This window comes from Delphinapterus leucas, chromosome 5 (assembly GCF_059928025.1).
Source record: "Delphinapterus leucas isolate spDelLeu-1000000601 "Yukka" chromosome 5, BTC_Dleu_Yukka2, whole genome shotgun sequence".
NCBI lineage: Eukaryota > Metazoa > Chordata > Mammalia > Artiodactyla > Monodontidae > Delphinapterus > Delphinapterus leucas.
Window position 1 is genome coordinate 120,171,619 of NC_143133.1, and position 26,466 is coordinate 120,198,084.

Genomic DNA, 26,466 nt, shown 5'->3' on the forward strand with positions numbered 1-26,466 from the left:
AGGTACACTATAATTAACCATCTCACAATATTCCAAAGTAATAGAAAGTATGTGACTAATTCTATTCTGATAGGAGACAGTAATGCTACATGACAATTATTCAAACATTTTAAAAGTATTTTTTAATGGAGGTTGATTAAATTAAAGTTTAGAAATTTCTAAATGAAAAAAGGTATTAGGGATTACTAAATAAACATGAACAGGTTTTGTGGAGTGCTTACACTGTATAGGAGGGATCCTCAACCCTCAGGCCGCGGAAGGGTGCCTTGTCTGTTAGGAACCGGGCTGCACAGCAGGAGGTGAGCAGCCAGTGAGCAAGCGAAGCTTCATCTGCCACTCCCCATCACTCGCATTACCTCCTGAACCATCCCCCCGCCAACCCCGCGCCAACTCCCGTCCGTGAAAAAATTGTCTTCCACGAAACCGATCTCTGATGCCAAAAAGGTTGGGGACTGCTGTTATATAGTGTATTATTTTATGTTCTAAGGATCAGTTGTTAGATAAATGTCCAAAATACATAATCTATGACACAGAGTATCCAAGTTCATACTATCTCAACCCGTTATATCTTGATCCTTAGATACAGAGGGCTTTAGTGTGTTACTTAGAAGCTAACATCTTTGTCCTAAATTTTCATACATTCAAACATAATCTGAATAACAGTAGCCTGAAGAAAAAGCAATTTCTCTACACCATTCACCAATTACAAGCCTCCCATTTATGCACACACCACCAAGTTTTAAAAAATGTTCTGATAACATCAACTGGAAAGGAATGGAAATTCATAAGAACGCACTTTGTATCCACCTGGGTTTTCTCTGTTTCACTTTCATAACAGGTTTTCCATAACAATTTCCAAAGTTTTTATGAGGCCGAACAAAGGCAGCATGTCATAATAGAATATTGGGGAAACCTGGGTTTCTGGTCCTGATGGCTATTACTTTCTTGGGCAATCTTGAACAAAGTCTCTTAACCTTTCTCTGGTCCTAGTTTTACAACCAATAAAATACCCTGAATTAGATCATTGTTTCTCCAAGTGTGTTCCATTCATGAATGTTAAATGCTAAAGAAAGTTTGGGAAAACTGTATTAAACCAAGCTGAAGAGGTTTTTTTAGGGCAGGGCTTCTTAGAACCTTTAATGTGCCAGTGTGTATTGTGAATTTCCAAGGGAGAAATACATTATTCAGGATCTTCTAAACTTGCATGACTATACAACTCTTTTATTGAAAGCGCTTAATAGAAACACTGTTGAGAAATGCTGAACCAAGAAATTTATGAAAAATACCATGATTCTATAATGATATCCAGGCCATTGTTCTAATCCTTTAGGGACCATATTCACATCTCAGTATCAGACTTTAAGTCTACTGTCACAGAAATTTGTCCAGGGAGTAAAAGATGCAGGTAAATGGGCTTACAAATTTTTAGTAATGTAGACTTGAATCCTAAAATATGTCAGAAGAGACACATGGAGACTTATACCGTTACTGACATTATTACCATTTATGGGTAAAATATAATTTTTCTGACCATAGGAATGAACAATTTTAGACTTTACATTAATATTTTGCTCTGACTTTACTGAAGTTGTTAAATTGTTTGGCAAACTTATGGTTACCAGGGGGTGAGGGAGGGATAGATAAATTGGGATTGACATATATACACTACTATATATAAACTACATAAGTAATAAGGACCCACTATATAGCACAGAGAACTCAACTCAGTACTCTGTAATGGCCTATATGAGAAAAGAATCTAAAAAAGAGTGGATATATGTATATATATAACTGATTCACTTTGCTGTACACACATTGTAAATCAACTATACTCCAATAAACATTTTTTAAAAAGTAAATTGTTTTTTTTAAAAGGATGATTGTTAAAACTATTAAAGCAAGAAAAAGATTTATGAGACCAGCAGTCTTTACTAACAAATAGACTTTTTTTTTTGGCTGCACTGCAGCATGTGGGATCTTAGTTCCCCCACCAGGGATCAAACCCGTGCCCCCTTCATTGGAAGCATGGAGTCTTAACCACTGGACCGCCAGGGAAGTCCCCAGATAATAAATAGATTTTCCATTAACTCTTCCTGCCAAGTTTTTTGAGGAGTGATGTGTTTGCACATCATTCGCAGCTTTAAAGGATTATTTTTATACCTGCTAAGCTGCTCCACTGTTACTTTTTGGTATTCATTTGAAGTACATTGTAACCATAATGATATCTGTTTTGAACACATTTTATTGACACTGGATTCAACTTCCTGTGGTGCTCCTTTGAAAGACATTTTTGATCACTGTTTCTCAGGTTATTGTATTTAATGGGTCAGTAAGATATATATTTCTAAAATTGCGGAGGGGAGTTTCCCAACCATTTAATTTCGCCAAATGGGGCAAAATGAAAGCAACTAACAAAGATAGTTAATAGAAAAATAGAAAAAAAATAGTAAATGGAAAAATAGTTTCTATTAAGTGCTTTTCAGTGAAAGTTGTATAATCAGGCAAGTGTAGAATATCCGGAATAATGTATTTCCCCCTTGGAAATTTAAAAGTGACTAGCAAACCCCCCCCTAAAAACAAGCAAACAAAAAAAGAACCAGCATCTACTATCTCCATAAGGTGAAAAAAAGAATATTTTAACATCACAAATTTAAAAAGGGCATAACATCAGAATAAAAGAGTTATTTCAATTTTAGCTTCATAAAAAGTTAAGTGCGTTGCTCCCATTTTCCTCAGTTTCACATGGACAAGGAACAATTTTATTACAAAACTCGTTTGGTCCAGGGAACAGCCACTGTTTCTGATAGAGTGTGAGGGGCTTCCTTGCCTGGGAGGCTGGGGTCCTGGCAGGTACATGTGCATGGCTGAGGGAGTGCTTCAGAAGCCGCTTCTAGGCTGCAACGTCTGAGAGAAGAGGTGGGTTAACTTTGTTCGGTTTGGTTTTTTTTTTTTTCTTAACGTTTTTATTGGAGTATAATTGCTTTACAATGGTGTGTTAGTTTCTGCTTTATAACAATCAGTTATACATATACATATGTTCCCATATCTCTTCCCTCTTGCATCTCCCTCCCTCCCACCCTCCCTATCCCACCCCTCTAGGTGGTCACAAAGCACTGAGCTGATCTCCCTATGCTATGCAGCTGCTTCCCACTAGCTATCTATTTTACGTTTGGTAGTGTATATATGTCCATGCCTCTCTCTCGCTTTGTCACAGCTTACCCTTCCCCCTCCCCATATCCTCAAGTCCATTCTCTAGTAGGTCTTTGTCTTTATTCCCGTCTTACCCCTAGGTTCTTCATGACATTGTTTTTTTCTTAGATTCCATATATATGTGTTAGCATACGGTATTTGTCTTCTCTTTCTGACTTACTTCACTCTGTATGACAGACTCTAGGTCCATCTACCTCACTACAAATAACTCAATTTCTTTTTATGGTTGAGTAATATTCCATTGTATATATGTGCCACATCTTTATCCATTCATCCGATGATGGACACTTAGGTTGCTTCCATCTCCTGGCTATTGTAAATAGAGCTGCAATGAACATTTTGGTACATGACTCTTTTTGAATTATGGTTTTCTCAGGGTATATGCCCAGTAGTGGGATTGCTGGGTCATATGGTAGTTCTATTTGTAGTTTTTTAAGGAACCTCCATGCTGTTCTCCATAGTGGCTGTACCAATTCACATTCCCACCAGCAGTGCAAGAGTGTTTCCTTTTCTCCACACCCTCTCCAGCATTTATTGTTTCTAGATTGTTTGATGATGGCCATTCTGACTGGTGTGAGATGATATCTCATTGTAGTTTTGATTTGCATTTCTCTAATGATTAATAATGTTGAGCATTCTTTGATGTGTTTGTTGGCAGTCTGTATATCTTCTTTGGAGAAATGTCTATTTAGGTCTTCTGCCCATTTTTAGATTGGGTTGTTTGTGTTTTTGTTATTGAGCTGCTTGTAAATTTTGGAGATTAATCCTTTGTCAGTTGCTTCATTTGCAAATATTTTCTCCCATTCTGAGGGTTGTCTTTTGGTCTTGTTTATGGTTTCCTTTGCTGTGCAAAAGCGTCGAAGTTTCATTAGGTCTCATTTGTTTATTTTTGTTTTTATTTCCATTTCTCTAGGAGGTGGATCAAAAAGGATCTTGCTGTGATTTATGTCATAGAGTGTTCTGCCTATGTTTTCCTCTAAGAGTTTGATAGTGTCTGGCCTTACATTTAGGTCTTTAATCGATTTTGCGTTTATTTTTGTGTATGGTGTTAGGGAGGGTTGTAATTTCATTCTTTTACATGTAGCTGTCCAGTTTTCTGAGCATCACTTATTGAAGAGGCTCTCTTTTCTCCACTGTATATTCTTGCCTCCTTTATCAAAGATAAGGTGGCCATATGTGTGTGGGTTTATCTCTGGGCTTTCTATCCTGTTCCATTGATCTATATTTCTGTTTTTGTGCCACTACCATATTGTCTGAAGTCAGGGAGCCTGATTCCTCCAGCTCTGCTTTTCTTTCTAAAGGTTGCTTTGGCTATTCAGGGTCTTTTGTGTTTCCATACAAATTGTGAAATTTTTTCTTCTAGTTCTGTTTAAAAATGCCAGTGGTAGTTTGATAGGGGTTGCATTGACTCTGTAGATTGCTTTGGGTAATACAGTCATTTTCACAATGTTGATTCTTCCAAACCAAGAACGTGGTATATCTCTCCATCTGTTTGTATCATTTTTAATTTCTTTTATCAGTGTCTTATAGTTTTCTGCATACAGGTCTTATGTCTCCTTAGGTAGGTTTTTTCCTAGGTATTTTATTCTTTTTGTTGCAATGGTAAATGGGAGTGTTTTCTTAATTTCACTTTCAGATTTTTCATCATTAGTGTATAGGAATGAAAGAGATTTCTGTGCATGAATTTTGTATCCTGCTACTTTACCAAATTCATTGATTAGCTCTTGTAGTTTTCTGGTAGCATCTTTAGGATTCTCTATGTATAGTATCACATCATCTGCAAACAGTGACAGTTTTACTTCTTCCTTTCTGATTTGGATTACTTTTATTTCTTTTTGTTCTCTGATTGCTGTGGCTAAAACTTCAAAAACTATGTTGAATAATAGTGGTGAGAGTGGGCAACCTTGTTTTGTTCCTGCTCTTAGTGGAAATGGTTTCAGTTTTTCACCATTGAGGATGATGTTGGCTGTGGGTTTGTCACATGGCCTTTATTATGTTGAAGAAAGTTCCCTCTATACCTACTTTCTGCAGGGTTTTTATCATAATTGGGTGTTGAATTTTGTCAAAAGCTTTCTCTGCATCTATTGAGATGATCATATGTTTTTTCTCCTTCAGTTTGTTAATATGGTGTATCACATTGATTGATTTGTGTATATTGAAGAATCCTTGCATTCCGGGGTAAACCCCACTTCATCATAACGTATGATCCTTTTAATGTGCTGTTGGATTCTGTTTGCTAGTATTTTGTTGAGAATTTTTGCATCTATGTTCATCAATGATATTGGCCTGTAGTTTTCTTTCTTTGACATCTTTGTCTGGTTTTGGTATCAAGGTGATGGTGGCCTCGTAGAATGAGTTTGGGAGTGTTCCTCCTTCTGCTATATTTTGGAAGAGTTTGAGAAGGATAGGTGTTAGCTCTTCTCTAAATGTTTGATAGAATTCGCCTGTGAAGCCATCTAGTCCTGGGCTTTTGTTTGTTGGAAGATTTTTAATCACAGTTTCAATTTCAGTGCTTGTGATTCGTCCGTTTATATTTTCTATTTCTTCCTGGTTCAGTCTCGGAAGGTTGTGCATTTCTAAGCATTTGTCCATTTCTTCCAGGTTGTGCATTTTATTAGCATATAGTTGCTTGCAGTAATCTCTCATGATCCTTTGCATTTCTGCAGTGTCACTGGTTACTTCTCCTTTTTCATTTCTAATTCTATTGATTTGAGTCTTCTCCCTTTTTTTCTTGATGAGTCTGCCTAATGGTTTATCAATTTTGTTTATCTTCTTAAAGAACCAGCTTTTAGTTTATTGATCTTTGCTATCGTTTCCTTCATTTCTTTTTCATTTATTTCTGATCTGATCTTTATGATTTCTTTCCTTCTGCGAACTTTGGGGTTTTTTGTTCTTCTTTCTCTAATTGCTTTAGGTGTAAGGTTAGGTTGTTTATTTGAGATGTTTCTTGTTTCTTAAGGTAGGATTTTATTGTTATAAACTTCCCTCTTAGAACTGCTTTTGCTTCATCTCATAGGTTTTGGGTCATCGTGTTTTCATTGTCATTTGTTTATAGGTATTTTTTGATTTCCTCTTTGATTTCTTCAGTGATCTCTTGGTTATTAAGTACTGCATTGTGTAGCCTCCATGTGTTTGCATTTTTTACAGAGTTTTTCCTGTAATTGATATCTAGTCTCCTAGCGTTGTGGTCAGAAAAGATACTTGATAGGATTTCTATTTTCTTAAATTTACCAAGGCTTGATTTGTGACCCAAGATATGATCTATCATGGAGAATGTTCCATGAGCACTTGAGAAGAAAGTGTATTCACTTGTTTTTGGATGGAATGTCCTATAAATATCAATTAAGCCCATCTTGTTTAATGTATCATTTAAAGCTTGTGTTTCCTTATTTTCATTGTGGATGATTTGTCCATTGGTGAAAATGGGGTGTTAAAGTCCCCTACTATGATTCTGTTACTATCGATTCCCCCTTTTATGGCTGTTAGCGTTTGCCTTATGTATTGAGGTGCTCCTATGTTGGGTGCATAAATATTTACAATTGTTATATCTTCTTCTTGGGTTGATCCCTAGATCATTATGTAGTGTCCTTCTTTGTCTGTTGTAATAGTCTTTGTTTTAAAGTCTATTTTGTCTGATATGAGAATTGCTACTCCAGGTTTCTTTTGATTTCCACTTGCGTGGAATATCTTTTTCTATTCCATCACTTTAGGTTTGTATGTGTCCCTAGGTCTGAGGTGGGTCTCTTGTAGACAGCATATATACAGGTCTTGTTTTTGTATCCATTCAGCCAGTCTGTCTTTTGGTTGGAGCATGTCATCCATTTACATTTAAGGTAAGTATTGATATGTATGTTCCTATTACCATTTTCTTAATTGTTTTTGGCTTGTTATTGTAGGTCTTTTCCTTCTCTTGTGTTTCTTGCCTAGAGAAGTTCCTTTAGTATTTGTTGTAAAGCTGGCTTGATGGTGCTGAATTTTCTTAGCTTTTGCTTTTCTGTAGAGGTTTTAATTTCTTCATCGAATCTGAATGAGAACCTTGCTGGGTAGAGTAATCTTGGTTGTAGGTTTTTCTCCTTTATCACTTTAAATATGTCCTGCCACTCCCTTCTGGCTTGCAGAGTTTCTGCTGAAAGATCAGCTGTTAACCTTGTGGGGATTCCCTTGTGTGTTATTTGTTGTTTTCCCTTGCTGCTTTTAATGTTTTTTCTTTGTATTTAATTTTTGATTGTTTGATTAATACGTGTCTTGGCGTGTTGCTCCTTTTTATTTATCCTGTATGGGACTCTCTGTGCTTCCTGGACTTGATTAACTATTTCCTTTCCCATATTAGGGAAGTTTTCAACTATAATCTCTTCAAATATTTTCTCAGTCCCTTTCTTTTTCTCTTCTTCTTCTGGGACCCCTATAATTCAAATGTTGGTGCATTTAATGCTGTCCCAGAGGTCTCTGAGACTGTCCTCAATTCTTTTTTTTCTTTTTTCTGCTCTGCAGTAGTTATTTCCACTATTTTATCTTCCAGGTCACTTATCCGTTCTTCTGCCTCAGTTATTCTGCTACTGATCCCTTCTAGAGAATTTTTAATTTCATTTATTGTATTTTTCATCACTGTTTGTTTGCTCTTTAGTTCTTCTAGGTCCTTGTTAAACGTTTATTTTATTTTCTCCATTCTATTTCCACGATTTTGGATCATCTTTACTATAATTATTCTGAATTCTTTTTCAGATAGACTGCGTATTTCCTCTTCATTTGTTAGGGCTGGTGGGTTTTTGCCTTGCTCCTTCACCTGCTGTGTGTTACTCTGTCTTCTCATTTTGCTTAACTTACTGTGTTTGGGGTCTCCTTTTCGCAGGCTGCAGGTTCGTAGTTCCCGTTGTTTTTGGTGTCTGCTCCCAGTGGCTCAGTTTGGTTCAGTGGGTTGTGTAGGCTTCCTGGTAGAGGGGACTCGTGCCTGTGTTCTGGTGGATGAGGCTGGATCTTGTGTTTCTGGTGGGCAGGTCCACATCTGGTGGTGTGTTTTGTGGTGTCTGTGGCCTTATTATGATTTTAGGCAGCCTCTCTGCTAATGGATGGGGTTGTGTTCCTGCCTTGCTAGTTGTTTGGCATAGGGTGTCCAGCACTGTAGCTTGCTGGTTGCTGCGTGGAGCTGGGTCTTGGCGTTGAGCTGGAGATCTTTGGGAGTTTTTCGCCGTTGGATATTACGTGGAGCTGGGAGGTCTCTTGTGGACCTGTGTCCTGAACTTGGCTCTCCCACCTCAGAGGCACAGCCCTGTCGCCTGGCTGGAGCACCAAGAGCCTGTCATCCACATGGCTCAGAATAAAAGGGAGGAAAAAAAAGAAGAAAGAAAGAAAGAAGAAGATAAAATAGAATTTAAAAAACTAAAGTTATTAAAATAAAAACTAAAAAATTATTTAAAAATTTTTAAGTAATAAAAAAATTTTTTAATTAAAAAAAGAAAGAAGAGAACAACCAAACCAAAAAACAAATCCACCAGTGATAACAAGTGCTAAAAACTATACTAGAAAAACAAACAACAACAACAAAAAAACCGGACAGACAGAACCCTAGGACAAATGGTAAAAGCAAAGCTATACAGACAAAATCACACACAGAAGCATACACATACACACTCCCAAAAAGAGAAAAAGGGAAAAAAATATATATACCCTTGCTCCCAAAGTCCACCTCCTCAATTTGGGATGATTTGTTGTGTATTCAGGTATTCCACAGATGCAGGTACATCAAGTTGATTGTGGACATTTAATCCGCTGCCCCTGAGGCTGCTGGGAGAGATTTCCCTTTCTCTTCTTTGTTCGCACAGCTCCCAGGGGTTCAGCTTTGGATTTCGCCCCGCCTCTGCGTGTAGGTCGCCTGAGGACGTGTGGTCTTCTCTCAGACAGGACGGGGTTAAAGGAGTCGCTGATTTGGGGGCTTTAGCTCACTCAGGCCAGGGGAAGGGAGCGGCACGGAGTGCGAGGCGGGCCTGCGGCGGCAGAGACCGGTGTACGTAACGTTGCAGCAGCCTGAGGCGCCATGCGTTCTCACGCATGAGTTGTCCCTGGATGCCGAGACCCTGGCAGTGGCGGGCTGCACAGGCTTCCCGGAAGCGGGATGTGGAGAGTGACCTGTGTTCGCACACAGGCTTCTTGGTGGCAGCAGCAGCAGCCCTAGCGTCTCCTGCCCGTCTCTGGAGCTCCTTTAAGCAGCGCTCTTAATCCCCTCTCCTCGCGCACCAGGAAACGAAGAGGGAAGAAAAAGTCTCTTGCCTCTTCGGCAGCTCCAGACGTTTTCCCGGACTCCCTCCCGGCTAGCCGTGGTGCACTAACCCCCTGCAGGCTGTGTTCACGCCGCCAACCCCAGTCCTCTTCCGGCGCTCTAACCGAAGCCCGAGCCTCCGCTCCCAGCCCCACCCGCCCTGGCAGGTGAGCAGACAAGCCTCTCGGCCTGGTGAGTGCTGGTCGGCACCGATCCTCTGTGCTGGAATCTCTCCGCTTTGCCCTCCGCACCCTGTTGCTGTGCTCTCCTCCGTGACTTCGAAGCTTCCCCCCTCCGCCACCCGCAGTCTCCGCCCGTGAAGGGGCTTCCTAGTGTGTGGAAACGTTTCCTCCTTCACAGCTCCCTCCCACTGGTGCAGGTCCCGTCCCTATTCTTGTGTCTCTGTTTATTCTTTTTTCTTTTGCCCTACCCAGGTACGTGGGGGGTTTCTTGCCTTTTGGGAGGTCTGAGGTCTTCTGCCAGAGTTCAGTAGGTGTTCTGTAGGGGTTCCACATGTAGCTGTATTTCTGATGTATTTGTGGGGAGGAAGGTGATCTCTGCATCTTGCTCTTCCGCCATCTTGAGCTCCCCATAAGTTAATTTTTGTATTTTGTATTTTGCAAGGTAATGGTCCAACTTCATTCTTTTGCATTTAGATATCCAGTTGTCCTTGCACCATTTGTTGAAAAGATTATTCTTTCCCCACTGAATTGTCTTGACATCCTTGTCAAAAATGTAAGGATTTGTTTCTGGATTCTCAATTCTTTCCCATCGATCTATATGTCTATCTTTTTAAAATTTTTATTTATTTTATTTATTTTGTTTTTGGCTGTGTTGGGTCTTCGTTGTTGTGCGGGGGTTTTCTGTAGTTGTGGCTAGTGGGGGTACTATTCATTAGAGTGAGCAGGCTTCTCATTGCGGTGGCTTCTCTTGTGGAGTACGGGCTCTAGGTGCACAGGCTTCAGTAGTTGCAGCACGCGGGCTCAGTAGTTGTGGCTCACAGGCTCTAGAGCACAGGCTCAGTAGTTGTGGCACACGGACTTAGTTGCTCCGCAGCATGTGGGATCTTCCTGGACCAGCGATCGAACCATTGTCCCCTGCATTGGCAGGCGGGTTATTAACCACTGCGCCCCCAGGGAAGTCCCTATATGTCTATCTTTAAGCCAGTACTTCATTGTTTTGATTACTATAGTTTTGTTGTGGCTTGAATCTTTCAGTAATTAACACAGTGCATTTAGTAGTCCTAGTGGTGAGCTGCAAGAGGCTGTCCAGGTGACTTCGCGCAGCGTGGTCCAGATTTTTATTTGCTCCAAACCGGACTGGAACCTTTATTCACTTGCCACAGCAGGAATGTAGGAGGTGTACACAGGGACTGTGAAATTCCTTTAGGGCATAATAACATGGTGTGACATTGACCAGACCTGTAAACTGAGCAGCTCTGAATACATACAGACAAAGCCACTAGCAGGATAAAGGGGTGGGGGGTGCTTTGGGTATCAGATATAAAATTCACACTTAGTTTGCTGTTTCTGAGAAGCTTTTAGAGATGCTCTCCCCAGACGCGCAGCCCAAGGGGCTGCAGTAAAGGCTACCCTTGCTTAGCCACTCTGCCTTCCAAGTCACTCCTGCTTGGCTCTCTGCTCCCAAGACTTGGCTCTGTGAGATCCTCTGTAGGTCTACAGTGGTAGCATGCTCTTGGTGTCCATGTAAACTAAGCCATTTTAAAAGGATACTTCATAGACACTTTTTAGACAATATGCTTATGCCATGGTTGTGTATCTTTAAAGAAATGGTTTTCTAGATGTGCTAAATCTTTATCTCCTTGGTCCAGATTTTCAGTGACGTTGGTCAGTTAAGCACTGTACACTTGAGGACCTGGCAGTTAAGAATACAATAAATATTAGCACAGTCTGCTACCACTGGCTTCATGCTAATGTACCGTCTATTTACCTATCATGACTTTTGCACCATGAGTTCTAATGACAATAAATTTTGTCATTCCTTTCTGTCATAATTTCATAGATTATGATTTAATTTTTAGAGAAAACAGGTGGCATTTACACACAAGTCAAGAAGCATTAGAAGAACCAGGGATGTAATATACAACATGATAAATATAACACTGCTTTGCTGTATGTTATATAGAAAGTTAAGAGACTGAATCCTGACAGTTCTCATCACAAGAAAAAAACTTTTCTATTTCTTTAACTTTGTACCTATAGGAGATGATGGATGTTCACTGAACTTATTGTGAGCATCACTCCTCAGTGTATGTAAATCAAATCTTTATGCTATACACCTTAAACTTATGCAGTGCTGTCAATTATATCATATAAATTATAGCATATAAAACTGGAAGAAAAAAAAAAGAATTGTATACTTGAATGGTAATTTTGAGTGAAATTCCAGAGGCTGAATATGGACTGTTACGAGTGAGAAACTCCTGGGACCACAGTGTTTGGGGAAAGTCCCCACAGTTTTGTGGTTCTTACCTCCAGGAATGCTACCAGATTTTCATGGTGGAGTTATGTATGTGAATGGTCTAGATACACCAGTTAAAGACAGAGATTGTTAACATGGATTAAGAAAAACAAGACCTAACTATAAGAAACCCATTTTATATATAAAGACTGAGATTATAAATAAAGGGATGGAGAAAGATATACCATGATAACATTAACTAAAGAAACTTGGAGTGTCTATATTAATTTCAGACAAAGCTGACTTCTGAACAAGAAAGATTATCAGGAATAAAATTAGGCAGTTGGGCTTCCCTGGTGGCGCAGTGGTTGAGTCCGCCTGCCGATGCAGGGAACGCGGGTTCATGCCCCGGTCCGGGAGGATCCCACATGCCGCGGAGCGCCTGGGCCCGTGGGCCATGGCTGCTGGGCCTGCACGTCCGGAGCCTGTGCTCCGCAACGGGAGAGGCCACAACAGTGAGAGGCCCGCGTACCGAAAGAAAAAAAAAAGAGGCAGTACGTCATGATGAAGGGTGTAATTCTCCAAGAAGACATAACAACCCTAAACAAGTATGCACCTAAATATGTACCAAAATACTTGAGTTAAAAACTGAGAGAACTGAAAGGAGTTATAGACAAATCCACTATTTTAAATAGAGGCTTCAACATCCCTCTATTAATAGCTGATGGATCAAGCGGGCAGTAAATCAGTAAGGATATGGATAACCTGAGTAGCGCTATCAATCAACTGGATCTTGTTTATTTTGTTAACATCTTTATTGGAGTATAATTGCTTTACAATAGTGTGTTAGTTTCTGCGCTATAACAAAGTGAATCAGCTATACATATACATATATCCCCATATCTCCTTCCTCTTGCATCTCCCTCCCACCCTCCCTATCCCACCCCTCTAGGTGGTCACAAAGCACCGAGCTCATCTCCCTGTGCTACGCGGCTGCTTCCCACTAGCTATTTATTTTACATTTTATAGTGTGTATATGTCAATGCCAATCTCTCACTTTGTCCCAGCATACCCTTCCCCCTCCCCGTGTCGTCAACTCCATTCTCTAGTAGGTCTGCGTCTTTATTCCCATCCTGCCCCTAGGTTCTTCATGACCATTTTTTTTTTGCGGTGCGCGGGCCTTTCACTGTTGTGGCCTCTCCCGTTGCGGAGCACAGGCTCCGGATGCGCAGGCTCAGCGGCCGTGGCTCACAGGCCCAGCCGCTCCGTGGCATGTGGGATCTTCCCGGACCGGGGCACGAACCCGTGTCCCCTGCATCGGCAGGCGGGCTCTCAACCACTGTGCCACCAAGGAAGCCCCATTTTTTTTTTTTTTAGATTCCATATATATGTGTTAGCATACGGTATTTGTTTTTCTCTTTCTAACTTACTTCACTCTGTATGACAGACAAAAATATGGAACGCTTCACAAATTTGCGTGTCATCCTTGCGCAGGGGCCATGCTAATCTTCTCTGTATCGTTCCAATTTTAGTATATGTGCTCCCGAAGCGAGCACAATCAACTGGATCTTATTGACACCTGCAGACCACTCTATCCAACAACAGCAGAACATACATTCTTCTTAAGCTCATGCAACATTCACCAAGATAGGCCACAAAACACACCTTAACAAACTTAGAAATCATACAAAGAATGTTCTCACCACAATGGAATTAAACTAGAAATCAGTAGCAGAAATATAGCTGGATCATCCTCCAAATTATTTGGAAATTAAACAACACACTTCTGAATAACCCATGAGTCAAAGAAGAAGTCTCAAAAAAATCTAGAAGTATTTTGAATTCTACTTGAAAGACATCTCAAAAGAAAAGACAGAAAAACTTGACAACACAAACAATAAAATGTTTGATTGCCAGAAAACATCACAAAGAAAATGGAAAGAAACAACAATCTGGGAAAAATATTTACAGCAAATATGACAAATACAACATACATATTTTTTAAAAGAAACAAAAATTTTTCCTTTTACATTATCAAATAGGTAAAAAGTGATACTATTCCAGTAGCTATACATTTGAGATTAGTGCACTTTACTGAATGCATGCTAAAATCTATTTTTAAAAATTCTATGCAAAGTTGATAGTTTAGTAAGAAAGGCACTTTCCAACTTTGTTAGTGATAATTTGTTGCAACTGTCCTAGAAAACAATATGGCTAGTAATCAAGAGCATTAATAATGTTCAAATACTTTAACCTAGGGTTTCCACTTCTAAAATATGACAAAAGTTTACACACAAAGACATGCCTTATATGAATGAAAACCTGGAGCACAGAAATCCACAGTAAACTAGTGCTTTTACAAATATTGTGATAAATCTGCTTGGTGAGATTTCAAGAAGCTATCAAATATTAGTTTACCAAGTTTTTAAATGATAGAACATGTTTTAAGAGTAAACAATATACAAAGTTATAGCTATAGAATAAATACAAGTTTATGGTAAAATGAATAGAAAAAGAAAATAAGGAATTATGGCAGAGTAATTATTGCTGCTGTATTGCATCTATGTATTAAAGTTATGGGTCATTTTGGTTTTTTTTTTTTACTTCTTTATAATTTTTTGGTATATTCCATATTTTCTAAGTGAATCTTCAGTACTTTAATAATCAGTAATAAAACCAGTAAGTAAATAAACAAAAAATTAACTCCCAGTTTCTGGAATCCTCTGTTTCCTGTTATTCCTCCTGCTAGACTCTTAAGCATCTTCCAAGGTACAGGTCAAAGGTCACCTCCTCTGTGAAGTCTTCCTAGACCCTCAGAGTTAGTCAGTCCCTCCTTTGTTTCTGTCAACTCTTTGCCTGCAGCTCTCTCCCTCATGCATCACAGTGACTCATTTATTTGTTGCTCCCACTAGACAGAGGATCAAGGGCCATATTTTGTCGTCATCTTGTCTCCGTGGTAACCAGGACAGCATCTGGTACAAAATAGACATTTAATTCATCATTATTATGTTATTGACACGTCACTTCACAATCCCCCTGATTCTCTTGGTTGCGATACATATCCTTTCCCAGCTGATATTCCTAAGAAACCAAAGAACTAAGAAGGCATGAGGGAAGAGACATTTCTCAGATCCATCAAGGATTGACTTCTGTTTTCCTGCTCATGGCCACATGATCCAAGGTGAGTGTCATTTCTCTCCCTGGGAGAAGAAATTACATCATCTTCTGAAACAGAATGAGTAATTTGTAGTTGATTCCTGCCACAGCTGAACTCTGATCTTTTGTTTTCTATAGTGAATGTGTTAGACTGTTCTAAATAAAATCAGTCAAAAACTTTTAGGTGAAAACATCCTTATGTCTTAGATCTCTTCTCTAGCACCCTTAAGACCGGGTCCTGAGAGCAGCCTTTCTTGATTCAGGTCTGTAAAGCAGATGGGCCTAGACTTTCTCACTCCATGAATAGCTAGTAAGAAACTTTCCCACATGTTTTATGCTAGTGAGATGGTTACAGAATGCATTTGCCAGGTGGCAAAATGAGTCCCAAACTTTGATGATACTCAAGGCTGCTTTTCCTGCTGAAAATGAAAACCAGGTAAAAAAAATGAGATAAAGGTGTACACATTACTGAATGACACGAGATGAAAGTAAATGATCTTGAATCCAAAAAGGTGAGCTCTTATTCTATGCATATGTCCAACCCAATGACAGTGGGTTCTTTTTTCCCTGTGTGAAGTTTAATATTCTGGGTCAACTTAGCTAGGTTACAGTATCCAGATACTTGGTCAAACGTTATTCTAGATGTTTCTGTGAAGGTATTTTTTTAGTGAGATTAACATTTGAATGTTTATGTGATATATATATATATATATATATATGTATACACACACACACACACACACACACACACACACACAATGGAATACTACTCAGCCATAAAGAGAATGAAATTTTGCCATTTGCTGCAACATGGATAGACTTGGAGGGCATTATGCTAAGTGAAATAAGTCAGACAGAGAAAGACAAATACTGTATGATATCACTCATATGTGGAATCAAAAAAATAAAACAAACTAGTGAACATAAAAAAGAAGCAGACTCACAGATTTAGAGAACAAACTAGTGGTTACCAGTGGGGAGAGGCAGTACAGGGGTAAGGGATTAAGAGGTACAAACTATTAGGTATAAAATAAGCTACAAGGATATATTGTACAAAACAGGGAATATAGCAAACATTTTATAATGACTATAAATGAAATGTAACCTTTGAATACAAAAAAAAAAAAAAAAAAAAAAAAAATATGAATCACTATATTGTACACCTGTAACATATAATATTGTATATCAATGATACTTCAGTTAAAAAATTAAAGTATTAAAAAAACTTAAATCTTTAACTTAAGCAGATTACCCTCCATAGTGTAGGTGGATCTTATCAAATCATATAAAGGCCTTAATAGAAAAAGACTGACTTCCCCAAGCAAGAAGGAATTCTGCCTGCAGCCGGCTTTTGGACTCAAACTGCAATTCCTCCCTGAGTCTCCAGCCTGCCAGCCTACCCTGCAGATTTTGGACTTGCTAAGCCTCCAAATCATGTGAGCTTATTTCTTAAAATAAATCTCTCTCTCTATATATATATACACATCCTGTAGCTTCTGTTTCTCTGGATAACCCTGACTAATACAGCCTGCTACAGCTGAATTGTTAGATCAAGTGATACCCCTGTGGCATTCTACTACCGGGAAATAAATTTAATAAAGTTGTGTAAAACCATTTCAAGCTGTGGATGAAAGGAGAGTACAATCCTTAGTTATTAACAAGGACATCTACCTCTTCAGGAATATTAACTATTTTACTGTTAGCCTTCTTTTTAAAGATAAACCCACTTTAACAGTGTACTAGATCTGTGATTTTCCTTGGATCTTCAAGCATGATGATACGGGAAATGTTGAATATCCCCAATCTTGCTTCAATTCATTGGTAACGGAGAGTAGCCAGATATGGCAACATCTACTTCTTGATCGGCCATCATCTCTACCGTGGTGACTTTAAGTGTTAGGGAATGATTCCGAATTCGTTTCATTGGTTGTTGTAACAAATAACCATAAACTGAAACAGAAATACTTTCTTCCACAGAAATCCAAAACAAGCTTCAAGGTGTCAGCAGGTCCATGCTCCCTCCAGAGGCTGTAGGGAACAACTCATTCCTTGCCTCTTCCAGCTTCTGATGGCTGCCAGCATTCCTTGACGTGTGGCTGCATCCCTCCAAATCTCTGCCTTCCCAGCCACATTAGTTGTCATTTCTCTTTCATCACCTTTAATCTGGAATAGTTTTGAAGTCCTCCCTTGACTCTCATGACCTTGAGAATTTTGGAGATCGGAGGCCAATCATTTTTTATAATATCCCTCAGTTTGGGTTTGTCTGATGCCTCCTCATGAGTAGATTCTGGTTATGTTTCTTTGGCAGGGATATCACAGAAGTGGTCCTGTGTGGCTCACTGCAGCCTGTTAGGGCACACATTTTATAATATTTTGTTCCATTACTGGTGATACTAACCATGATCACTTGGTTAGGATGGTGGTTGCCAGGCTTCTCCAATGTAAGTTTACTACGTCTTTCTTAATGATTGAGTATTTTGAGGGGTGATACTTTGAGGTTATGTAAATGCCCTGTTCCTCATCAAACTTTCAATTTCCCCATTTATCTATCTAGATATTTATATGATGAATTCCTATGTTGTTTCCTGGGTTTTAATTCATTACTCTCATTATTTATTTTGATGCTCTGACTCAGATATAGCCAGTAGCAGCCTCTTCAAACTGGATTCTGTTTCCTTTTGACATCAGTTTTCTGTTTTTCTGAGCACTTCCTTAGTTATGGCAGAATAGGATATTCCAGGCTCATTTCTTACTTCCCCTGTCTCAGCTTTGGAATCAGCTCTTTTCCCAAGGATCCCTGATTCCTTTAGTGTAGAATAGTATTTAGAAGCCAAGACCTGGTGCTGGGTGTGGTCATTTCCATTGGGAAGTTGCTACTCCCAAGCCCTTTCAAGAACTAGGCAATTTATATATATACACATGTTTACAATTATATTTATCTATCTACATATATTGAAAACCATGTGTTCACATTAATATCTCCAATTCCAGTCCAACTAAACAGGGTCTATTCTAATCTTCTCCCTTTCCATATTTGTAACTCCCTTCTCTGATAGTGAGAAACTTGACTCCCACTATCCATAATATAGTTACTGATTTGACCAAGCCTCCTGGTCTTGCTCAGGCTCTGACACCCTGCTTTTTTTTTTTTTTTTTTTTGCGGTACGCAGGCCTCTCACTCTTGTGGCCTCTCCCGTTGCGGAGCACAGGCTCCGGACGCGCAGGCTCAGTAGTTGTGGCTCGCGGGCCCAGCCGCTCCGTGGCATGTGGGATCTTCCAGACTGGGGCACGAACCCGTGTCCCCTGCATCGGCAGGCGGACTCTCAACCTGTGCCACCAGGGAAGCCCTGACACCCTGCTTTGTGTCATGACAGCTCCTCTTCACACCTTTGCCAAACGCCTACCTTCCTCTGCCCCTTATAATGGCTTTCGGACTGAATTGTTTAGAAAAGAAACGGAAGGGAAATGAAAGAGTAAGAGAAAAATAATATTCAGCCAATTTTTGTTAAATGTGCACTATGGGCAAAGGATTATGCTAGGTGCTCTTTGGGATACAAATAATAATAAACTGCATCAGAGCTTATAGATTTAGCAGTCAGCTGGGCTAGATTATACTGTGATAGCAAATGGCTCCTACATCTCAGGGGCTTAATACCACAAAGGTCTATTTCTCACTCACATTTTATGTCCTTCGTGTCTCTGCTCTATCTCATCTTTATTCCAGGACCAGGCTAAAGGAACAAACCATTCCTGAGATGTGCTAATCTGGGGATGGTCTTGCAGTAGAGGAAATAACAGGATGGTAGGAACCACGTGGTAAGTCCTAAAGTTTCTGACTGGAAGTTGCCTATGTCATTTCTGCTCACATTTCACTGACCAATGCAAGTTATAAGACCAAACTTGACGTTATTGGGGCAAAGAGGTACAATCTTTCTGCAGAGAGAGGAAGCGAATATTTGAAAAAAATCATGCAATAAACCACATAGATCTGTGGACCTATACACTTAACCACCAGGCACAATATAATAGAGGAAAATGCATACTCCATTTAATCCCACTTTACACTAAGATGGATAGGAAATATATAGCAAACTGAAGGGCATGACCCTTATGCTATCAAGACATTTTGTGGTCTTGAAGAAAAAAAGATTTCAGGTAAAAGTGAGAAATAGATAAAAATGGCAATAAGGACACTTGCCTGGGTAGGATAAGCAGAGGAAATAAGGAAAGCAGTATGTTCTTTAAGACCTGGAGAAGGAACATAAAATAATATGTAACATTCCTGAGGAGGTCGATGTTCAAGTTAATAATTCAGGTTTGCACCCTCCTCTCACCAACAGCCCTAAAGGGTTTTGTAGAGCTTTATCAGATTCATTTCCCAGTAGTGGAATCCCAGAGGGGTGTTTCTTGGACTAACAATTTATTTGTAACAGGGGAAGAAAAAACCCACTATCACAGGACTGGATATATGGATAGAATAAAAAACTATATTTCAGATTTTTCCCAATTTAATGATTGAAAATGGTATTTCAGTGTAGTTTTAATTCAGATTTCACTTATTATGAGTGAGGATGAGCATCTCTTATGTTTTTATGCCTCCATTTCCATCTCAGTGGGCTGTTTTTATTCATCCCCTACACCTATTTTTCTGCTGGGTTTTGAGTCTTTTTCTAATTGATTTCTAAGAAAGGTTGAGAAGGATTTTGTTGGTCTGGGCTGTGATGAGGAATTCTGCTAGAACTGTGCCAGGTGCTAGGGATGGGTGGGACACAGCAAACAGAAAGACTCACCTGTTTCGAGTATTTGGGAAATAGCAACCAGTTCAAGGGTGGGGCTTAGGGCTCATGGAGGCCCTGGAAGGAGCACAGTCCCATCCAGGGTAAAGAGAAGTTCTTAGTGTCAGGCTTTCTAGGAGCAGACGCTGAGATGGAGGTTCTTTTTCAGGCGATTATTTTCCAGAGTCCTCTCAGGAGAAGATGAGTGAGAGAACCAGGACAGGTCAAAGGAGGAAAACTAAGCTGGAATGTGGTCTCCGTGGGAGACTAGCTTCAGCTGGGCCCCATGGGAAGCTCCAGAGCATGAACTGCCCCCCAGAGCTGGCTGTCCCTCCCTTGAGAGAAGCAACTTGCTCTTTGTACTCCATTTCGGTAAGTCCTTGGTGGAAAAATGTAATATGGTACCATGAGATCCACAGTAATATATATATTTGGCAAAACCAAAACATTACACATTATTGGAAATCAAGTACCACCTGGTTGCCCTGAAATAGTAATTTATGAATGCATGTAAAAGTAAACTCAGATTTCATATCCACCTGGTAGGCGGTTTTGGCTGATATGTTTTATGAGCGGCACAAGAAGTATATACTGTTAACTTTGTTTAAGATTTCACTTTGAAGTATACATTCTAACAAATATAGCTCTATATACATGAGCCCTGCTTCTGGCTCCATTGTGCACTTACAGAAAAATACACATGTTAATTTCCGTATCTAAGTTGAAACTATTACCATGGTTTGTACAAATCTTACTACCCGACCTTCATTACAAGATGTGGAGGTGAAATAAATTCAGAATTTAGTTTGTTTTTTTTTAAAGTGGGGAGGACACGGCTTCCAGGTCAAGACGGTTTGGGTTGTTGGAGAGCAGGCCTCCGGAGAAGAGGGCAGCTGTGAGTCATCAACAACCTCTACTCACAGCAGCTGAGGGATGGGTGCGCCAGCCCCTAAAGGGCATCTGGGCGGGGCACCGGACAGCTTCCATTACATGTAGTAGGGTCTGGAGTTCCCCCCCAAATCCTGCAGTATCTGCCGATGTACAAGTCCAACTGTGTACTTGAATGCCCCCTAAAAATGTTCCCAAATAGCAAGTGAAATGGCTTTCAACAAAAGCTAATGGATACAGCCCAGAAACATAATTGGGAAACTCATGAATCAGAGACTTGTAGTTCCATTGTCTAGGATAATCATTTGTTAGCTCAAGCAAGATACTCTGCTGGGACCCAAGTGTTAGTTTATGAACGTTTTGATTATTGAGTCCCAGGTGCAAAACGCTGGAAGCTTGACTCTTCAAATGTATCACGTGGTTACAGGTGGTAATGGCTCCTATGATGGTGGCAGAGTTTAGCCCAAGCAAATATTTATAATTGACAATGAATGTGTGAGCGGGTTGCTAATGAATGGATGTGCTGATTACTTTCCCCTGTCACAATCATTAGCTCTTGCTGGGTTTAACTGTCAATCTGACGCTATAGATTAGAAATGACAGAATGCTGGCAAAGATCCACTGTGGGGAAGAATATTAAGAAAATTTGTAAATTGTATAAGTTTTGATACTTGTATTTCCAAATATGAATTGTTTATGTGTGTTCGCAGGGGGTTATGGCTTAATTATAGATCTAAATGAAAAGCATTTAGATGTATAAGTATGTCTGGATTTCTGAAGTCTTTCATTTTAGAACAGGAAGCCAAGCTGAGAAAATGATGACATTTTCTCGGCTTCAGGTGGATATCTTGAACTAAACAGTGGACTTTGAGGTGAGATGTATTCATAAGACAAACATTTTGTTCTTTCCTGTTACAAATGTTAGTATTCAGTTTTTGGTTATAACGTTTGATGTGCCTTTGTGTATCCTTGCATATGTTTGTTGGGTTGTTGGTAACATGGTTCTCCGTATTCATGGCGTGGTGTTGTCATCCATGACGGTGACCACTCTTTCCAGCAGAGTTTGTGCTGGTGGCTTTAGGTTGTGATGATTTTTGTGTCTGAACATAGCAGCCGCTGAGTCTGTCTCACCTTCAGTGTCATGTGTTAGCTCTTAGTGACAGGACCCTGAATGCCCAGGCATGGGGTATGCCATCTGGGCAGGAGTGTCCCTCGCAGCTATGACATGACACACAGACCCCGAGCTTAGCCTATGCCTTGTGGGTGCCTTGGTGGGCCTTTGGTCCTCCAGTGACCCTCCTGACCTGCTTATTCGGTGGGTGTCTCTTTGTACATCAGTGAGTCACAAAGTGGCCAGTGAATGTCAGGGGCAGATGTGGTGACACAGCGTGCATAGGGCTGCTTGAAAAGAGTGACACTCTCCATGAATCCGCCCTGTCCCCATTTGGGCCTTCTTCATTTCGGCAGCAGGACTTGCCTTTAAGGCATGTTAAAAGCTCGCTTATCAAGAGTGAGAAGAGGGCAGAGGGAACCAGCAGCTGTGTTCACTGATAGGGTAAAGTGGGCTTTTGATCAAGATTTTCCTAGAATAGCTATACAGGGATGTGTGTACCTTCCTGTTTTTAATGTCAGACATAGCAGTACAGCTTTGCTTTAAGATAAAGGGCACTGCCATCTCCTTCAGTCACCCTGTGTGTTCCTCCAGGGACTTAGAACAGCAGCAGCAGGTGACAATTCACATCGTGGCAGCTCAATGCTTATTTACCGAGAACTTACTATGTGCCAGGCACTGTGCTAAGAAAAATACATACTCTATCTTATCCAATCCTTCCAACCATTCATTGTTGTACTAAAGGTACTAGGGGTAAGTGCCTTTAGTATCCTTATTTTGCAGTCAAGAAAGCAGAAGCTTGTAGGAATTTAAATGTTTGCTGAGGTCACACAGCAAGAGAGGAGCTGGAATTCCACCTCAGCCTTCGTCACATCAAAACCCATGGCCTTTTTTTTTTAATAGATATGAAGGTTTTTAAAAAAACTTTCTATTTTATTATTTATTTTTGGCTGTGTCGAGTCTTCGTTGTTGCGCGCGGGCTTTCTCTAGTTGCGGAGATCGGAGGCTACTCTTAGTTGCGGTGTGCGGGCTTCAGTAGTTGTGGCACATGGGCTCAGTAGTTGTGGCTCATGGGCTCTAGAGCGCAGGCTCAGTAGTTGTGGTGCACGGGCTTAGCTGCTCCTCGGCATGTGGGATCGCCCCAGACCAGGGATCGAACCCATGTCACCTGCATTGGTAGGCGGATTCTTAACCACTGCACCACCAGGGAAGCCCCAAGACCCATAGTCTTAACCATTAGGATAACTGCCTCCAGGGCCAATGTCTGGTAACAGCCTGCCTCTTTGTCCCGGAGGTGCAGGACCTGGTGATCTGCCCTGATAGAGGAGCACTTAAGAATATGGCTTTTGGGCTTCCCTGGTGGCGTAGTAGTTGAGAGTCCACCTGCCGACGCAGGGGACACGGGTTCGTGCCCCGGTCCGGGAGGATCCTGCGTGTCGCGGGGCGGCTGGGCCCGTGAGCCATGGCCGCTGATCCTGCGCGTCCGGAGCCTGTGCTCCGCAACGGGAGAGGCCGCAACAGTGAGAGGCCCGCGTACTGAAAAAAAAAAAGGAGTATGGCTTTTTACAATTTTTAATCATAGGACTTGGACTGACGTATTTATTCAGGTGAGTTTCTCTGATTACTTCAACCAAACAGAGGTGTTCTGGACTCGTCGCAATCGTCTTTGGTTTGTAAATTCAGGCTGATGCCAGATCCTGTCCCTTTCCCTTTCCCAGCTCCTGGAATCAGCTTCTCAGTCCTGCTACAGGGTGCTAGACAAGGCTCAGGTCAGGCCATGTCCTCAGACTTCTTGTCTCCATGCCTTCCCACAGGAGCCAAAATCCTTCCAGAGTTATTCTCTCTGTCATGACAACATGCAGCTCCACTGTGGGACTTGCTGGTTATTCTCCACTGAGTGGAAATCAGGGCCATAGTTTTTCACTTTCTTTCTCCAGGTCACAGAGAGCACGTTGTTGCTTTTCTTATCTCCTTTGTCCTGCCCAGGCCCACTTCTCCCCACTTCTACCATTACTACCCTATTCTAAGTTGTCTCTTGATTACAGCAATGGCCTTTAATTGGTCTTACTGCTTCTACTCTTACTTCCCCTGTATGAGTTATCAATTGCTGTGTAATAAATTATCCCAAAACATAATGGCAAAAACAATAATCATACATTGTTACACCGTTTCTGTGAAACGGAATTGCCACTGAGCTGGGTGCCTCTGGCTCAAAGTCTCTCGTGAAGTTGCAGCCCACCTGTGGGTCAGGGCTGCCATTACGGCAACGTAGGACTGGGGCAGAGGATCTAATTGCAAGATCACTCACATGTCTGTCACAGGCTTCAGCTCCTCATGGGCTTTGGACTGTGGGCCTCTGTTCCTTGTCACCTCGTGTGGACCCCTCCATAAGGTGGCTCATTAGTATGGCAGCTGGCTTCCTCCAGGATGAGTGATCTAAGAGATGGAGAGGGAGAAAGGAAGCAAGAGAGAATACTCAAGATGGAAGCCACAGTCTTTTTATAGCCTAGTCTCAGAAGTGTCATGCCATTACTTCTGTCATTCTATTCATTACACATGAGTCCATGATAGCAGACTGTCCTCAAGTGGAGGCATTATAGAAGGGCACGAACACTGAAGGTGGGGGTCATTGGGGGCCATCTAAGAGTCTGCCTACATCCCCTGTGGTCTACTCTCCACCCAACAGCCAGTGATAGCATTTTTTAAACTGTTTATTTTGAGATAATGATAGATTCCAAAAATGTCTTTATTGTGTGTGTCATAACAGATCAATTTTAATTTTAGCAGCTGAAGCTATACAAAGGTACACTTATAAACTTCATGGGAGCATTGTACACATTCAATAAAGTGACAGCTGTGCAATATCACTTAGTATCTCAAAATCAGGAACATACTTTTGAATTGTTTAAACACAATCTACAGAATTAAAAACAAAATTAGAATCCACCCACAGTTATACTAATTGTCAATTAAAAGTTTTACCACTTACTACTTGATATAACAATCAACATCTAGGAGGGAATATCAGAAATGATTTCAGATTCTCATCCTGTTGTACTCTGTTGGGAAGATTTCTTGAATAGCTATGGGATTGGCCAAAGGCAGGTACAACCAGGACCAGAACAGCAAGTAAGGTTCTACCACAGTTTCTGTCATTTTCACTTTTTTTCTTTGTCAGTTAAAAGTGAACAGTGAGAATTAAATACTTATCTTTATACACACACAAGGTATGCTGTGAAAGCATATTTGCTTACAAACATATAAAAATGTTTATATGTGAACTAGTTTAAGAAAATAATGTATAAAAGTAAAAACATTAATCATCTCTGACCCTGGAAAGATCAATTCCATATTTTATGTTATAAACAAAAACAGTTTTAGTTTTTTGAGTCCCTTATCCAGAAATACTTGAAATGGAAGACAGACAGAAATTACTTATTTTTACTCTCAACATGGCTGTGAAAAGAGTTAAATTAAAAAACCAAGAACATTGAAATGCCTAAGTCCAGAATGAGTCCAAATATTTGGTCACATAGAATATTTTTATTACAACTTATTAAAATTTTATTCAAATGTACTTTTGTTTATATTAAAGAAAATAGCCTTGGTCTAGTGGATATTATAACTAAATGAAGGAGAGGGAGGTCCACTTCTAGAATTACACGTGGGTACATACAGTGGTTCTTTGTTACCCAGTGATAATTATTTCACCTGTGCTGTTCAGAAAAAGTAACCACCAAGGTGAACTCTGTTGTTTCAAAGGAAGATTTCTCTGGTCACATAGAATATCATCTTTAAGAGCAGGATTAACAGAAAAGGCTTTACACGCAGTTTTTAGTCTATAAATACAATAGGCATTTTGGTATTTTGGCCGCCAAAGATGTCGTTTTAAAATGTAAATCAGATCATGGAGCTCACCTGCTCAAAACTTGTCAATGGCTTCCCAGTGTCCAAAGTCCTTATGACCCACAAGGCCCTTCAAGGATCTCCGCAATTTTTCTGACCCCTTTTTCTTCTACTCTCCCCTTTGCTTCCTTCCTTTCTTGTACAGGCCTCCACTATTTCTGTGAAACCCACTTCCATCTCAGGGCCTTGGCCTTGCTGTTCCCTCTGTACTGGACCCTTCTCTTGCGGGAGCCACAGACTTCATGCAGCTCTCTTCAGAAGTGGCCACTCCTCAGACTCCATCCCTTGCCACCCTAATGAAAACATACCCCTTGTTGGTTTCCACTTCCTTATTCAGTTTTTTTTTCCTTTGTCGTGTCATACATCAATTACCTGACTTGTATATTTTTTGTATCCTGCAGTAGAATATCAAACTCGTAGAGGGCAGGTCTTGGTTTTGTATTTGCCTGTGTCCTCAGTGCCTAGGACAATTCCTTGCCATAAATAGGGGACAAATATAATAGGTCCCACTGTATTGAATCATGTGGAAGCAATAAACAAAGTCCGTATCCACCAGAAGCCAAAGGAGAGATAAAATGATTTTCATGATGTCCTTATCCGGTGCCCACATGCCATCTTTTACCCTTGGAGTAACAGTTCAGTCACTCCAGCTCACCAAGATCAACAAGGAGATTTTATCATCAAGAAGTCAGAATTCAGATGCTGTCCTCACAGTGCAATGAAAACCCACTAAGAGCCCAAATGGC

General features: G+C 40.4%; 1 long non-coding RNA gene and 1 other non-coding gene across 2 annotated transcripts in view; one reads left to right on the forward strand and one right to left on the reverse strand.

Annotated features, from left to right (window-relative positions):
* LOC149749234 (uncharacterized) overlaps positions 1-24,729 on the forward strand; it is a 35,329-nt gene extending 10,600 nt beyond the window's left edge. The window contains exon 2 of the long non-coding RNA XR_016393166.1: positions 18,765-24,729. This is a non-coding gene — a long non-coding RNA (uncharacterized LOC149749234). The remainder of the gene's footprint in view (positions 1-18,764) is intronic.
* LOC115802559 (U6 spliceosomal RNA) lies at positions 13,334-13,440 on the reverse strand. Its single transcript, XR_004023026.2, has one exon. It is a non-coding gene; the product is annotated as a U6 spliceosomal RNA (small nuclear RNA).
* Positions 24,730-26,466: the final 1,737 nt, after the last annotated feature.